Below are 15,115 nucleotides of genomic sequence, written 5' to 3' on the forward strand. Positions count from 1 at the left end.
TTATGTCACCAGCCCAATTTTCAAACTACCTTTCTGTTGTGACAAAGATGCTTCTTTATGCCTTTTAAACTACTGTAATGGTACGAAAATGCAGTAATTAACTCAGTTTGAGGGAGAATGTGCTAACCAAGTTTGCCAAGAGGACTTTGAGAACGACAAAACAGTACGAATCGGCAGATGATTTCTGAAATACGTCACCGCCTATTGTTGTGTAGGAGTGTGGAGTTCCAAATTTGATTTGTAACCACGAATTTATTCCTTAGTCGTCTCGTCTCGTCTCGTCTCGTCTCGTCCCGCAGACGTTTGTCGTGCTTGCGCTGTCATATGGACCACGACCCGAGCGGCAGCGAGCGGCAGTCGAGCAAAGTCGGGACAAGTCGGGACGGGGACAGGGACAGGGATAGGAATGGTGCGAATGCACTGCAAACTACGCAGACACCTGGTGTGAGGCCAGGCGAGGCGAGGCGAGGCGAGGAAGCCCACATCGCTACCAGTGGGCCCTCCAGCACGACACTGCCACACACCGCACAGGCCCTCCGCTGAACACCAGGGACAAGATGCGTCCTCCGCTAGTGTCGAAGGCTGCACGCGCCCAGCGAATGACAGGGGGTGCAACGAGCAGCAGTGCGTCTCACACACGCGGCGGTGCGCCCGCCAATTCGGCCGTCACTCTGCTGGGACGCCGGGCGCGCCTCCCCCCGCCGTCCACGAGGAACTGGCGGTTGCGGAAGGAAGCGCTTTCGTCAAATGCGGCCGAAAACTAACATTTTGTGTGTTGGGAGAAAAGCCGAACGCGAATTCTGCCGTGCTCCTACATTAGATGAGCGCCAACGGCCATACCATGATGAATACAGCGGTTCTCGTCCGATCACCGAAGTTAAGCATCATCGGGACCGGCTAGTACTTGGATGGGTGACCGCCTGGGAAACCCGGGTGCTGCTGGCTCCCTTCCTGTTTTATTTTGTTATGTCACCAGCCCAATTTTCAAACTACCTTTCTGTTGTGACAAAGATGCTTCTTTATGCCTTTTAAACTACTGTAATGGTACGAAAATGCAGTAATTAACTCAGTTTGAGGGAGAATGTGCTAACCAAGTTTGCCAAGAGCACTTTGAAAACGACAAAACAGTACAAATCGGCAGGTGATTTCTGAAATACGTCACCGCCTATTGTTGTGTAGGAGTGTAGAGTTCCAAATTTGATTTGTAACCACGAATTTATTCCTTAGTCGTCTCGTCTCGTCTCGTCTCGTCTCGTCCCGCAGACGTTTGTCGTGCTTGCGCTGTCATATGGACCACGACCCGAGCGGCAGCGAGCGGCAGTCGAGCAAAGTCGGGACAAGTCGGGACGGGGACAGGGACAGAAATAGGAATGGTGAGAATGCACTGCAAACTACGCAGACACCTGGTGTGAGGCGAGGCGAGGCGAGGCGAGGAAGCCCATATCGCTACCAGTGGGCCCTCCAGCACGACACTGCCACACCCCGCACAGGCCCTCCGCTGAACACCAGAGACAAGATGCGTCCTCCGCTAGTGTCGAAGGCTGCACGCGCCCAGCGAATGACAGGGGGTGCAACGAGCAGCAGTGCGTCTCACACACGCGGCGGTGCGCCCGCCAATTCGGCCGTCACTCTGCTGGGACGCCGGGCGCGCCTCCCCCCGCCGTCCTCGAGGAACTGGCGGTTGCGGAAGGAAGCGCTTTCGTCAAATGCGGCCGAAAACTAACATTTTGTGTGTTGGGAGAAAAGCCGAACGCGAATTCTGCCGTGCTCCTACATTAGATGAGCGCCAACGGCCATACCATGATGAATACAGCGGTTCTCGTCCGATCACCGAAGTTAAGCATCATCGGGCCCGGCTAGTACTTGGATGGGTGACCGCCTGGGAAACCCGGGTGCTGCTGGCTCCCTTCCTGTTTTATTTTGTTATGTCACCAGCCCAATTTTCAAACTACCTTTCTGTTGTGACAAAGATGCTTCTTTATGCCTTTTAAACTACTGTAATGGTACGAAAATGCAGTAATTAACTCAGTTTGAGGGAGAATGTGCTAACCAAGTTTGCCGAGAGGACTTTGAAAACGACAAAACAGTACGAATCGGCAGGTGATTTCTGAAATACGTCACCGCCTATTGTTGTGTAGGAGTGTAGAGTTCCAAATTTGATTTGTAACCACGAATTTATTCCTTAGTCGTCTCGTCTCGTCTCGTCTCGTCTCGTCCCGCAGACGTTTGTCGTGCTTGCGCTGTCATATGGACCACGACCCGAGCGGCAGCGAGCGGCAGTCGAGCAAAGTCGGGACAAGTCGGGACGGGGACAGGGACAGGGATAGGAATGGTGCGAATGCACTGCAAACTACGCAGACACCTGGTGTGAGGCGAGGCGAGGCGAGGCGAGGCGAGGAAGCCCACATCGCTACCAGTGGGCCCTCCAGCACGACACTGCCACACACCGCACAGGCCCTCCGCTGAACACCAGGGACAAGATGCGTCCTCCGCTAGTGTCGAAGGCTGCACGCGCCCAGCGAATGACAGGGGGTGCAACGAGCAGCAGTGCGTCTCACACACGCGGCGGTGCGCCCGCCAATTCGGCCGTCACTCTGCTGGGACGCCGGGCGCACCTCTCCCCGCCGTCCACGAGGAACTGGCGGTTGCGGAAGGAAGCGCTTTCGTCAAATGCGGCCGAAAACTTACATTTTGTGTGTTGGGAGAAAAGCCGAACGCGAATTCTGCCGTGCTCCTACATTAGATGAGCGCCAACGGCCATACCATGATGAATACAGCGGTTCTCGTCCGATCACCGAAGTTAAGCATCATCGGGCCCGGCTAGTACTTGGATGGGTGACCGCCTGGGAAACCCGGGTGCTGCTGGCTCCCTTCCTGTTTTATTTTGTTATGTCACCAGCCCAATTTTCAAACTACCTTTCTGTTGTGACAAAGATGCTTCTTTATGCCTTTTAAACTACTGTAATGGTACGAAAATGCAGTAATTAACTCAGTTTGAGGGAGAATGTGCTAACCAAGTTTGCCGAGAGGACTTTGAAAACGACAAAACAGTACGAATCGGCAGGTGATTTCTGAAATACGTCACCGCCTATTGTTGTGTAGGAGTGTAGAGTTCCAAATTTGATTTGTAACCACGAATTTATTCCTTAGTCGTCTCGTCTCGTCTCGTCTCGTCTCGTCCCGCAGACGTTTGTCGTGCTTGCGCTGTCATATGGACCACGACCCGAGCGGCAGCGAGCGGCAGTCGAGCAAAGTCGGGACAAGTCGGGACGGGGACAGGGACAGGGATAGGAATGGTGCGAATGCACTGCAAACTACGCAGACACCTGGTGTGAGGCGAGGCGAGGCGAGGCGAGGCGAGGAAGCCCACATCGCTACCAGTGGGCCCTCCAGCACGACACTGCCACACACCGCACAGGCCCTCCGCTGAACACCAGGGACAAGATGCGTCCTCCGCTAGTGTCGAAGGCTGCACGCGCCCAGCGAATGACAGGGGGTGCAACGAGCAGCAGTGCGTCTCACACACGCGGCGGTGCGCCCGCCAATTCGGCCGTCACTCTGCTGGGACGCCGGGCGCGCCTCTCCCCGCCGTCCACGAGGAACTGGCGGTTGCGGAAGGAAGCGCTTTCGTCAAATGCGGCCGAAAACTTACATTTTGTGTGTTGGGAGAAAAGCCGAACGCGAATTCTGCCGTGCTCCTACATTAGATGAGCGCCAACGGCCATACCATGATGAATACAGCGGTTCTCGTCCGATCACCGAAGTTAAGCATCATCGGGCCCGGCTAGTACTTGGATGGGTGACCGCCTGGGAAACCCGGGTGCTGCTGGCTCCCTTCCTGTTTTATTTTGTTATGTCACCAGCCCAATTTTCAAACTACCTTTCTGTTGTGACAAAGATGCTTCTTTATGCCTTTTAAACTACTGTAATGGTACGAAAATGCAGTAATTAACTCAGTTTGAGGGAGAATGTGCTAACCAAGTTTGCCAAGAGCACTTTGAAAACGACAAAACAGTACAAATCGGCAGGTGATTTCTGAAATACGTCACCGCCTATTGTTGTGTAGGAGTGTAGAGTTCCAAATTTGATTTGTAACCACGAATTTATTCCTTAGTCGTCTCGTCTCGTCTCGTCTCGTCTCGTCTCGTCCCGCAGACGTTTGTCGTGCTTGCGCTGTCATATGGACCACGACCCGAGCGGCAGCGAGCGGCAGTCGAGCAAAGTCGGGACAAGTCGGGACGGGGACAGGGACAGGAATAGGAATGGTGAGAATGCACTGCAAACTACGCAGACACCTGGTGTGAGGCGAGGCGAGGCGAGGCGAGGAAGCCCATATCGCTACCAGTGGGCCCTCCAGCACGACACTGCCACACACCGCACAGGCCCTCCGCTGAACACCAGGGACAAGATGCGTCCTCCGCTAGTGTCGAAGGCTGCACGCGCCCAGCGAATGACAGGGGGTGCAACGAGCAGCAGTGCGTCTCACACACGCGGCGGTGCGCCCGCCAATTCGGCCGTCACTCTGCTGGGACGCCGGGCGCGCCTCCCCCCGCCGTCCTCGAGGAACTGGCGGTTGCGGAAGGAAGCGCTTTCGTCAAATGCGGCCGAAAACTAACATTTTGTGTGTTGGGAGAAAAGCCGAACGCTAATTCTGCCGTGCTCCTACATTAGATGAGCGCCAACGGCCATACCATGCTGAATACACCAGTTCTCGTCCGATCTCCGAAGTTAAGCATCATCGGGCCCGGCTAGTACTTGGATGGGTGACCGCCTGGGAAACCCGGGTGCTGCTGGCTCCCTTCCTGTTTTTTTTTGTTATGTCACCAGCCCAATTTTCAAACTACCTTTCTGTTGTGACAAAGATGCTTCTTTATGCCTTTTAAACTACTGTAATGGTACGAAAATGCAGTAATTAACTCAGTTTGAGGGAGAATGTGCTAACCAAGTTTGCCGAGAGGACTTTGAAAACGACAAAACAGTACGAATCGGCAGGTGATTTCTGAAATACGTCACCGCCTATTGTTGTGTAGGAGTGTAGAGTTCCAAATTTGATTTGTAACCACGAATTTATTCCTTAGTCGTCTCGTCTCGTCTCGTCTCGTCTCGTCTCGTCCCGCAGACGTTTGTCGTGCTTGCGCTGTCATATGGACCACGACCCGAGCGGCAGCGAGCGGCAGTCGAGCAAAGTCGGGACAAGTCGGGACGGGGACAGGGACAGGGATAGGAATGGTGCGAATGCACTGCAAACTACGCAGACACCTGGTGTGAGGCGAGGCGAGGCGAGGCGAGGCGAGGAAGCCCACATCGCTACCAGTGGGCCCTCCAGCACGACACTGCCACACACCGCACAGGCCCTCCGCTGAACACCAGGGACAAGATGCGTCCTCCGCTAGTGTCGAAGGCTGCACGCGCCCAGCGAATGACAGGGGGTGCAACGAGCAGCAGTGCGTCTCACACACGCGGCGGTGCGCCCGCCAATTCGGCCGTCACTCTGCTGGGACGCCGGGCGCACCTCTCCCCGCCGTCCACGAGGAACTGGCGGTTGCGGAAGGAAGCGCTTTCGTCAAATGCGGCCGAAAACTTACATTTTGTGTGTTGGGAGAAAAGCCGAACGCGAATTCTGCCGTGCTCCTACATTATATGAGCGCCAACGGCCATACCATGATGAATACAGCGGTTCTCGTCCGATCACCGAAGTTAAGCATCATCGGGCCCGGCTAGTACTTGGATGGGTGACCGCCTGGGAAACCCGGGTGCTGCTGGCTCCCTTCCTGTTTTATTTTGTTATGTCACCAGCCCAATTTTCAAACTACCTTTCTGTTGTGACAAAGATGCTTCTTTATGCCTTTTAAACTACTGTAATGGTACGAAAATGCAGTAATTAACTCAGTTTGAGGGAGAATGTGCTAACCACGTTTGCCGAGAGGACTTTGAAAACGACAAAACAGTACGAATCGGCAGGTGATTTCTGAAATACGTCACCGCCTATTGTTGTGTAGGAGTGTAGAGTTCCAAATTTGATTTGTAACCACGAATTTATTCCTTAGTCGTCTCGTCTCGTCTCGTCTCGTCTCGTCCCGCAGACGTTTGTCGTGCTTGCGCTGTCATATGGACCACGACCCGAGCGGCAGCGAGCGGCAGTCGAGCAAAGTCGGGACAAGTCGGGACGGGGACAGGGACAGGGATAGGAATGGTGCGAATGCACTGCAAACTACGCAGACACCTGGTGTGAGGCGAGGCGAGGCGAGGCGAGGCGAGGAAGCCCACATCGCTACCAGTGGGCCCTCCAGCACGACACTGCCACACACCGCACAGGCCCTCCGCTGAACACCAGGGACAAGATGCGTCCTCCGCTAGTGTCGAAGGCTGCACGCGCCCAGCGAATGACAGGGGGTGCAACGAGCAGCAGTGCGTCTCACACACGCGGCGGTGCGCCCGCCAATTCGGCCGTCACTCTGCTGGGACGCCGGGCGCGCCTCTCCCCGCCGTCCACGAGGAACTGGCGGTTGCGGAAGGAAGCGCTTTCGTCAAATGCGGCCGAAAACTTACATTTTGTGTGTTGGGAGAAAAGCCGAACGCGAATTCTGCCGTGCTCCTACATTAGATGAGCGCCAACGGCCATACCATGATGAATACAGCGGTTCTCGTCCGATCACCGAAGTTAAGCATCATCGGGCCCGGCTAGTACTTGGATGGGTGACCGCCTGGGAAACCCGGGTGCTGCTGGCTCCCTTCCTGTTTTATTTTGTTATGTCACCAGCCCAATTTTCAAACTACCTTTCTGTTGTGACAAAGATGCTTCTTTATGCCTTTTAAACTACTGTAATGGTACGAAAATGCAGTAATTAACTCAGTTTGAGGGAGAATGTGCTAACCAAGTTTGCCAAGAGCACTTTGAAAACGACAAAACAGTACAAATCGGCAGGTGATTTCTGAAATACGTCACCGCCTATTGTTGTGTAGGAGTGTAGAGTTCCAAATTTGATTTGTAACCACGAATTTATTCCTTAGTCGTCTCGTCTCGTCTCGTCTCGTCTCGTCTCGTCCCGCAGACGTTTGTCGTGCTTGCGCTGTCATATGGACCACGACCCGAGCGGCAGCGAGCGGCAGTCGAGCAAAGTCGGGACAAGTCGGGACGGGGACAGGGACAGAAATAGGAATGGTGAGAATGCACTGCAAACTACGCAGACACCTGGTGTGAGGCGAGGCGAGGCGAGGCGAGGAAGCCCATATCGCTACCAGTGGGCCCTCCAGCACGACACTGCCACACACCGCACAGGCCCTCCGCTGAACACCAGGGACAAGATGCGTCCTCCGCTAGTGTCGAAGGCTGCACGCGCCCAGCGAATGACAGGGGGTGCAACGAGCAGCAGTGCGTCTCACACACGCGGCGGTGCGCCCGCCAATTCGGCCGTCACTCTGCTGGGACGCCGGGCGCGCCTCCCCCCGCCGTCCTCGAGGAACTGGCGGTTGCGGAAGGAAGCGCTTTCGTCAAATGCGGCCGAAAACTAACATTTTGTGTGTTGGGAGAAAAGCCGAACGCTAATTCTGCCGTGCTCCTACATTAGATGAGCGCCAACGGCCATACCATGATGAATACACCAGTTCTCGTCCGATCTCCGAAGTTAAGCATCATCGGGCCCGGCTAGTACTTGGATGGGTGACCGCCTGGGAAACCCGGGTGCTGCTGGCTCCCTTCCTGTTTTTTTTTGTTATGTCACCAGCCCAATTTTCAAACTACCTTTCTGTTGTGACAAAGATGCTTCTTTATGCCTTTTAAACTACTGTAATGGTACGAAAATGCAGTAATTAACTCAGTTTGAGGGAGAATGTGCTAACCAAGTTTGCCGAGAGGACTTTGAAAACGACAAAACAGTACGAATCGGCAGGTGATTTCTGAAATACGTCACCGCCTATTGTTGTGTAGGAGTGTAGAGTTCCAAATTTGATTTGTAACCACGAATTTATTCCTTAGTCGTCTCGTCTCGTCTCGTCTCGTCTCGTCCCGCAGACGTTTGTCGTGCTTGCGCTGTCATATGGACCACGACCCGAGCGGCAGCGAGCGGCAGTCGAGCAAAGTCGGGACAAGTCGGGACGGGGACAGGGACAGGGATAGGAATGGTGCGAATGCACTGCAAACTACGCAGACACCTGGTGTGAGGCGAGGCGAGGCGAGGCGAGGCGAGGAAGCCCACATCGCTACCAGTGGGCCCTCCAGCACGACACTGCCACACACCGCACAGGCCCTCCGCTGAACACCAGGGACAAGATGCGTCCTCCGCTAGTGTCGAAGGCTGCACGCGCCCAGCGAATGACAGGGGGTGCAACGAGCAGCAGTGCGTCTCACACACGCGGCGGTGCGCCCGCCAATTCGGCCGTCACTCTGCTGGGACGCCGGGCGCACCTCTCCCCGCCGTCCACGAGGAACTGGCGGTTGCGGAAGGAAGCGCTTTCGTCAAATGCGGCCGAAAACTTACATTTTGTGTGTTGGGAGAAAAGCCGAACGCGAATTCTGCCGTGCTCCTACATTAGATGAGCGCCAACGGCCATACCATGATGAATACAGCGGTTCTCGTCCGATCACCGAAGTTAAGCATCATCGGGCCCGGCTAGTACTTGGATGGGTGACCGCCTGGGAAACCCGGGTGCTGCTGGCTCCCTTCCTGTTTTATTTTGTTATGTCACCAGCCCAATTTTCAAACTACCTTTCTGTTGTGACAAAGATGCTTCTTTATGCCTTTTAAACTACTGTAATGGTACGAAAATGCAGTAATTAACTCAGTTTGAGGGAGAATGTGCTAACCAAGTTTGCCAAGAGCACTTTGAAAACGACAAAACAGTACAAATCGGCAGGTGATTTCTGAAATACGTCACCGCCTATTGTTGTGTAGGAGTGTAGAGTTCCAAATTTGATTTGTAACCACGAATTTATTCCTTAGTCGTCTCGTCTCGTCTCGTCTCGTCTCGTCTCGTCCCGCAGACGTTTGTCGTGCTTGCGCTGTCATATGGACCACGACCCGAGCGGCAGCGAGCGGCAGTCGAGCAAAGTCGGGACAAGTCGGGACGGGGACAGGGACAGAAATAGGAATGGTGAGAATGCACTGCAAACTACGCAGACACCTGGTGTGAGGCGAGGCGAGGCGAGGCGAGGAAGCCCATATCGCTACCAGTGGGCCCTCCAGCACGACACTGCCACACCCCGCACAGGCCCTCCGCTGAACACCAGGGACAAGATGCGTCCTCCGCTAGTGTCGAAGGCTGCACGCGCCCAGCGAATGACAGGGGGTGCAACGAGCAGCAGTGCGTCTCACACACGCGGCGGTGCGCCCGCCAATTCGGCCGTCACTCTGCTGGGACGCCGGGCGCGCCTCCCCCCGCCGTCCTCGAGGAACTGGCGGTTGCGGAAGGAAGCGCTTTCGTCAAATGCGGCCGAAAACTAACATTTTGTGTGTTGGGAGAAAAGCCGAACGCTAATTCTGCCGTGCTCCTACATTAGATGAGCGCCAACGGCCATACCATGATGAATACACCGGTTCTCGTCCGATCTCCGAAGTTAAGCATCATCGGGCCCGGCTAGTACTTGGATGGGTGACCGCCTGGGAAACCCGGGTGCTGCTGGCTCCCTTCCTGTTTTTTTTTGTTATGTCACCAGCCCAATTTTCAAACTACCTTTCTGTTGTGACAAAGATGCTTCTTTATGCCTTTTAAACTACTGTAATGGTACGAAAATGCAGTAATTAACTCAGTTTGAGGGAGAATGTGCTAACCAAGTTTGCCAAGAGGACTTTGAGAACGACAAAACAGTACGAATCGGCAGATGATTTCTGAAATACGTCACCGCCTATTGTTGTGTAGGAGTGTAGAGTTCCAAATTTGATTTGTAACCACGAATTTATTCCTTAGTCGTCTCGTCTCGTCTCGTCTCGTCTCGTCCCGCAGACGTTTGTCGTGCTTGCGCTGTCATATGGACCACGACCCGAGCGGCAGCGAGCGGCAGTCGAGCAAAGTCGGGACAAGTCGGGACGGGGACAGGGACAGGGATAGGAATGGTGCGAATGCACTGCAAACTACGCAGACACCTGGTGTGAGGCGAGGCGAGGCGAGGCGAGGCGAGGAAGCCCACATCGCTACCAGTGGGCCCTCCAGCACGACACTGCCACACACCGCACAGGCCCTCCGCTGAACACCAGGGACAAGATGCGTCCTCCGCTAGTGTCGAAGGCTGCACGCGCCCAGCGAATGACAGGGGGTGCAACGAGCAGCAGTGCGTCTCACACACGCGGCGGTGCGCCCGCCAATTCGGCCGTCACTCTGCTGGGACGCCGGGCGCGCCTCCCCCCGCCGTCCACGAGGAACTGGCGGTTGCGGAAGGAAGCGCTTTCGTCAAATGCGGCCGAAAACTAACATTTTGTGTGTTGGGAGAAAAGCCGAACGCGAATTCTGCCGTGCTCCTACATTAGATGAGCGCCAACGGCCATACCATGATGAATACAGCGGTTCTCGTCCGATCACCGAAGTTAAGCATCATCGGGCCCGGCTAGTACTTGGATGGGTGACCGCCTGGGAAACCCGGGTGCTGCTGGCTCCCTTCCTGTTTTATTTTGTTATGTCACCAGCCCAATTTTCAAACTACCTTTCTGTTGTGACAAAGATGCTTCTTTATGCCTTTTAAACTACTGTAATGGTACGAAAATGCAGTAATTAACTCAGTTTGAGGGAGAATGTGCTAACCAAGTTTGCCGAGAGGACTTTGAAAACGACAAAACAGTACGAATCGGCAGGTGATTTCTGAAATACGTCACCGCCTATTGTTGTGTAGGAGTGTAGAGTTCCAAATTTGATTTGTAACCACGAATTTATTCCTTAGTCGTCTCGTCTCGTCTCGTCCCGTCTCGTCTCGTCCCGCAGACGTTTGTCGTGCTTGCGCTGTCATATGGACCACGACCCGAGCGGCAGCGAGCGGCAGTCGAGCAAAGTCGGGACAAGTCGGGACGGGGACAGGGACAGGGATAGGAATGGTGCGAATGCACTGCAAACTACGCAGACACCTGGTGTGAGGCGAGGCGAGGCGAGGCGAGGCGAGGAAGCCCACATCGCTACCAGTGGGCCCTCCAGCACGACACTGCCACACACCGCACAGGCCCTCCGCTGAACACCAGGGACAAGATGCGTCCTCCGCTAGTGTCGAAGGCTGCACGCGCCCAGCGAATGACAGGGGGTGCAACGAGCAGCAGTGCGTCTCACACACGCGGCGGTGCGCCCGCCAATTCGGCCGTCACTCTGCTGGGACGCCGGGCGCGCCTCCCCCCGCCGTCCACGAGGAACTGGCTGTTGCGGAAGGAAGCGCTTTCGTCAAATGCGGCCGAAAACTAACATTTTGTGTGTTGGGAGAAAAGCCGAACGCGAATTCTGCCGTGCTCCTACATTAGATGAGCGCCAACGGCCATACCATGATGAATACAGCGGTTCTCGTCCGATCACCGAAGTTAAGCATCATCGGGCCCGGCTAGTACTTGGATGGGTGACCGCCTGGGAAACCCGGGTGCTGCTGGCTCCCTTCCTGTTTTATTTTGTTATGTCACCAGCCCAATTTTCAAACTACCTTTCTGTTGTGACAAAGATGCTTCTTTATGCCTTTTAAACTACTGTAATGGTACGAAAATGCAGTAATTAACTCAGTTTGAGGGAGAATGTGCTAACCAAGTTTGCCGAGAGGACTTTGAAAACGACAAAACAGTACGAATCGGCAGGTGATTTCTGAAATACGTCACCGCCTATTGTTGTGTAGGAGTGTAGAGTTCCAAATTTGATTTGTAACCACGAATTTATTCCTTAGTCGTCTCGTCTCGTCTCGTCTCGTCTCGTCCCGCAGACGTTTGTCGTGCTTGCGCTGTCATATGGACCACGACCCGAGCGGCAGCGAGCGGCAGTCGAGCAAAGTCGGGACAAGTCGGGACGGGGACAGGGACAGGGATAGGAATGGTGCGAATGCACTGCAAACTACGCAGACACCTGGTGTGAGGCGAGGCGAGGCGAGGCGAGGCGAGGAAGCCCACATCGCTACCAGTGGGCCCTCCAGCACGACACTGCCACACACCGCACAGGCCCTCCGCTGAACACCAGGGACAAGATGCGTCCTCCGCTAGTGTCGAAGGCTGCACGCGCCCAGCGAATGACAGGGGGTGCAACGAGCAGCAGTGCGTCTCACACACGCGGCGGTGCGCCCGCCAATTCGGCCGTCACTCTGCTGGGACGCCGGGCGCGCCTCCCCCCGCCGTCCACGAGGAACTGGCTGTTGCGGAAGGAAGCGCTTTCGTCAAATGCGGCCGAAAACTAACATTTTGTGTGTTGGGAGAAAAGCCGAACGCGAATTCTGCCGTGCTCCTACATTAGATGAGCGCCAACGGCCATACCATGATGAATACACCGGTTCTCGTCCGATCACCGAAGTTAAGCTTCATCGGGCCCGGCTAGTACTTGGATGGGTGACCGCCTGGGAAACCCGGGTGCTGCTGGCTCCCTTCCTGTTTTATTTTGTTATGTCACCAGCCCAATTTTCAAACTACCTTTCTGTTGTGACAAAGATGCTTCTTTATGCCTTTTAAACTACTGTAATGGTACGAAAATGCAGTAATTAACTCAGTTTGAGGGAGAATGTGCTAACCAAGTTTGCCGAGACGACTTTGAAAACGACAAAACAGTACGAATCGGCAGGTGATTTCTGAAATACGTCACCGCCTATTGTTGTGTAGGAGTGTAGAGTTCCAAATTTGATTTGTAACCACGAATTTATTCCTTAGTCGTCTCGTCTCGTCTCGTCTCGTCTCGTCCCGCAGACGTTTGTCGTGCTTGCGCTGTCATATGGACCACGACCCGAGCGGCAGCGAGCGGCAGTCGAGCAAAGTCGGGACAAGTCGGGACGGGGACAGGGACAGGGATAGGAATGGTGCGAATGCACTGCAAACTACGCAGACACCTGGTGTGAGGCGAGGCGAGGCGAGGCGAGGCGAGGCGAGGAAGCCCACATCGCTACCAGTGGGCCCTCCAGCACGACACTGCCACACACCGCACAGGCCCTCCGCTGAACACCAGGGACAAGATGCGTCCTCCGCTAGTGTCGAAGGCTGCACGCGCCCAGCGAATGACAGGGGGTGCAACGAGCAGCAGTGCGTCTCACACACGCGGCGGTGCGCCCGCCAATTCGGCCGTCACTCTGCTGGGACGCCGGGCGCGCCTCCCCCCGCCGTCCACGAGGAACTGGCTGTTGCGGAAGGAAGCGCTTTCGTCAAATGCGGCCGAAAACTAACATTTTGTGTGTTGGGAGAAAAGCCGAACGCGAATTCTGCCGTGCTCCTACATTAGATGAGCGCCAACGGCCATACCATGATGAATACACCGGTTCTCGTCCGATCACCGAAGTTAAGCATCATCGGGCCCGGCTAGTACTTGGATGGGTGACCGCCTGGGAAACCCGGGTGCTGCTGGCTCCCTTCCTGTTTTATTTTGTTATGTCACCAGCCCAATTTTCAAACTACCTTTCTGTTGTGACAAAGATGCTTCTTTATGCCTTTTAAACTACTGTAATGGTACGAAAATGCAGTAATTAACTCAGTTTGAGGGAGAATGTGCTAACCAAGTTTGCCGAGAGGACTTTGAAAACGACAAAACAGTACGAATCGGCAGGTGATTTCTGAAATACGTCACCGCCTATTGTTGTGTAGGAGTGTAGAGTTCCAAATTTGAATTGTAACCACGAATTTATTCCTTAGTCGTCTCGTCTCGTCTCGTCTCGTCTCGTCCCGCAGACGTTTGTCGTGCTTGCGCTGTCATATGGACCACGACCCGAGCGGCAGCGAGCGGCAGTCGAGCAAAGTCGGGACAAGTCGGGACGGGGACAGGGACAGGGATAGGAATGGTGCGAATGCACTGCAAACTACGCAGACACCTGGTGTGAGGCGAGGCGAGGCGAGGCGAGGCGAGGCGAGGCGAGGAAGCCCACATCGCTACCAGTGGGCCCTCCAGCACGACACTGCCACACACCGCACAGGCCCTCCGCTGAACACCAGGGACAAGATGCGTCCTCCGCTAGTGTCGAAGGCTGCACGCGCCCAGCGAATGACAGGGGGTGCAACGAGCAGCAGTGCGTCTCACACACGCGGCGGTGCGCCCGCCAATTCGGCCGTCACTCTGCTGGGACGCCGGGCGCGCCTCCCCCCGCCGTCCTCGAGGAACTGGCGGTTGCGGAAGGAAGCGCTTTCGTCAAATGCGGCCGAAAACTAACATTTTGTGTGTTGGGAGAAAAGCCGAACGCTAATTCTGCCGTGCTCCTACATTAGATGAGCGCCAACGGCCATACCATGATGAATACAGCGGTTCTCGTCCGATCACCGAAGTTAGGCATCATCGGGCCCGGCTAGTACTTGGATGGGTGACCGCCTGGGAAACCCGGGTGCTGCTGGCTCCCTTCCTGTTTTATTTTGTTATGTCACCAGCCCAATTTTCAAACTACCTTTCTGTTGTGACAAAGATGCTTCTTTATGCCTTTTAAACTACTGTAATGGTACGAAAATGCAGTAATTAACTCAGTTTGAGGGAGAATGTGCTAACCAAGTTTGCCGAGAGGACTTTCAAAACGACAAAACAGTACGAATCGGCAGGTGATTTCTGAAATACGTCACCGCCTATTGTTGTGTAGGAGTGTAGAGTTCCAAATTTGATTTGTAACCACGAATTTATTCCTTAGTCGTCTCGTCTCGTCTCGTCTCGTCTCGTCCCGCAGACGTTTGTCGTGCTTGCGCTGTCATATGGACCACGACCCGAGCGGCAGCGAGCGGCAGTCGAGCAAAGTCGGGACAAGTCGGGACGGGGACAGGGACAGGGATAGGAATGGTGCGAATGCACTGCAAACTACGCAGACACCTGGTGTGAGGCGCGACGAGGCGAGGCGAGGCGAGGCGAGGAAGCCCACATCGCTACCAGTGGGCCCTCCAGCACGACACTGCCACACACCGCACAGGCCCTCCGCTGAACACCAGGGACAAGATGCGTCCTCCGCTAGTGTCGAAGGCTGCACGCGCCCAGCGAATGACAGGGGGTGCAACGAGCAGCAGTGCGT

General features: G+C 55.0%; 15 non-coding genes across 15 annotated transcripts; all 15 read left to right on the forward strand.

The window, feature by feature from the left end:
- Window positions 1–826: 826 nt before the first annotated feature.
- LOC126158969 (5S ribosomal RNA) lies at window positions 827–945 on the forward strand. Its single transcript, XR_007533940.1, has one exon. It is a non-coding gene; the product is annotated as a 5S ribosomal RNA (ribosomal RNA).
- An 840-nt stretch (window positions 946–1,785) lies between these two features.
- On the forward strand, window positions 1,786–1,904 carry LOC126158839 (5S ribosomal RNA). The gene has a single exon (XR_007533819.1). It is a non-coding gene; the product is annotated as a 5S ribosomal RNA (ribosomal RNA).
- An 845-nt stretch (window positions 1,905–2,749) lies between these two features.
- LOC126158841 (5S ribosomal RNA) lies at window positions 2,750–2,868 on the forward strand. Its single transcript, XR_007533821.1, has one exon. It is a non-coding gene; the product is annotated as a 5S ribosomal RNA (ribosomal RNA).
- Window positions 2,869–3,713: 845 nt separating this feature from the next.
- Window positions 3,714–3,832, forward strand: LOC126158843 (5S ribosomal RNA). The gene has a single exon (XR_007533822.1). It is a non-coding gene; the product is annotated as a 5S ribosomal RNA (ribosomal RNA).
- An 845-nt stretch (window positions 3,833–4,677) lies between these two features.
- On the forward strand, window positions 4,678–4,796 carry LOC126158971 (5S ribosomal RNA). Its single transcript, XR_007533942.1, has one exon. It is a non-coding gene; the product is annotated as a 5S ribosomal RNA (ribosomal RNA).
- Window positions 4,797–5,646: 850 nt separating this feature from the next.
- Window positions 5,647–5,765, forward strand: LOC126158844 (5S ribosomal RNA). The gene has a single exon (XR_007533823.1). It is a non-coding gene; the product is annotated as a 5S ribosomal RNA (ribosomal RNA).
- An 845-nt stretch (window positions 5,766–6,610) lies between these two features.
- LOC126158845 (5S ribosomal RNA) lies at window positions 6,611–6,729 on the forward strand. The gene has a single exon (XR_007533824.1). It is a non-coding gene; the product is annotated as a 5S ribosomal RNA (ribosomal RNA).
- An 845-nt stretch (window positions 6,730–7,574) lies between these two features.
- On the forward strand, window positions 7,575–7,693 carry LOC126158914 (5S ribosomal RNA). The gene has a single exon (XR_007533889.1). It is a non-coding gene; the product is annotated as a 5S ribosomal RNA (ribosomal RNA).
- Window positions 7,694–8,538: 845 nt separating this feature from the next.
- Window positions 8,539–8,657, forward strand: LOC126158846 (5S ribosomal RNA). The gene has a single exon (XR_007533825.1). It is a non-coding gene; the product is annotated as a 5S ribosomal RNA (ribosomal RNA).
- An 845-nt stretch (window positions 8,658–9,502) lies between these two features.
- Window positions 9,503–9,621, forward strand: LOC126158647 (5S ribosomal RNA). Its single transcript, XR_007533638.1, has one exon. It is a non-coding gene; the product is annotated as a 5S ribosomal RNA (ribosomal RNA).
- An 845-nt stretch (window positions 9,622–10,466) lies between these two features.
- On the forward strand, window positions 10,467–10,585 carry LOC126158847 (5S ribosomal RNA). Its single transcript, XR_007533826.1, has one exon. It is a non-coding gene; the product is annotated as a 5S ribosomal RNA (ribosomal RNA).
- Window positions 10,586–11,435: 850 nt separating this feature from the next.
- On the forward strand, window positions 11,436–11,554 carry LOC126158849 (5S ribosomal RNA). The gene has a single exon (XR_007533827.1). It is a non-coding gene; the product is annotated as a 5S ribosomal RNA (ribosomal RNA).
- An 845-nt stretch (window positions 11,555–12,399) lies between these two features.
- Window positions 12,400–12,518, forward strand: LOC126158612 (5S ribosomal RNA). Its single transcript, XR_007533605.1, has one exon. It is a non-coding gene; the product is annotated as a 5S ribosomal RNA (ribosomal RNA).
- An 850-nt stretch (window positions 12,519–13,368) lies between these two features.
- LOC126158996 (5S ribosomal RNA) lies at window positions 13,369–13,487 on the forward strand. Its single transcript, XR_007533964.1, has one exon. It is a non-coding gene; the product is annotated as a 5S ribosomal RNA (ribosomal RNA).
- An 855-nt stretch (window positions 13,488–14,342) lies between these two features.
- On the forward strand, window positions 14,343–14,461 carry LOC126158965 (5S ribosomal RNA). Its single transcript, XR_007533936.1, has one exon. It is a non-coding gene; the product is annotated as a 5S ribosomal RNA (ribosomal RNA).
- The last annotated feature ends 654 nt before the right edge of the window (window positions 14,462–15,115 follow it).

The sequence above is a fragment of the Schistocerca cancellata genome, unplaced genomic scaffold (assembly GCF_023864275.1).
Source record: "Schistocerca cancellata isolate TAMUIC-IGC-003103 unplaced genomic scaffold, iqSchCanc2.1 HiC_scaffold_1114, whole genome shotgun sequence".
Lineage (NCBI taxonomy): Eukaryota > Metazoa > Arthropoda > Insecta > Orthoptera > Acrididae > Schistocerca > Schistocerca cancellata.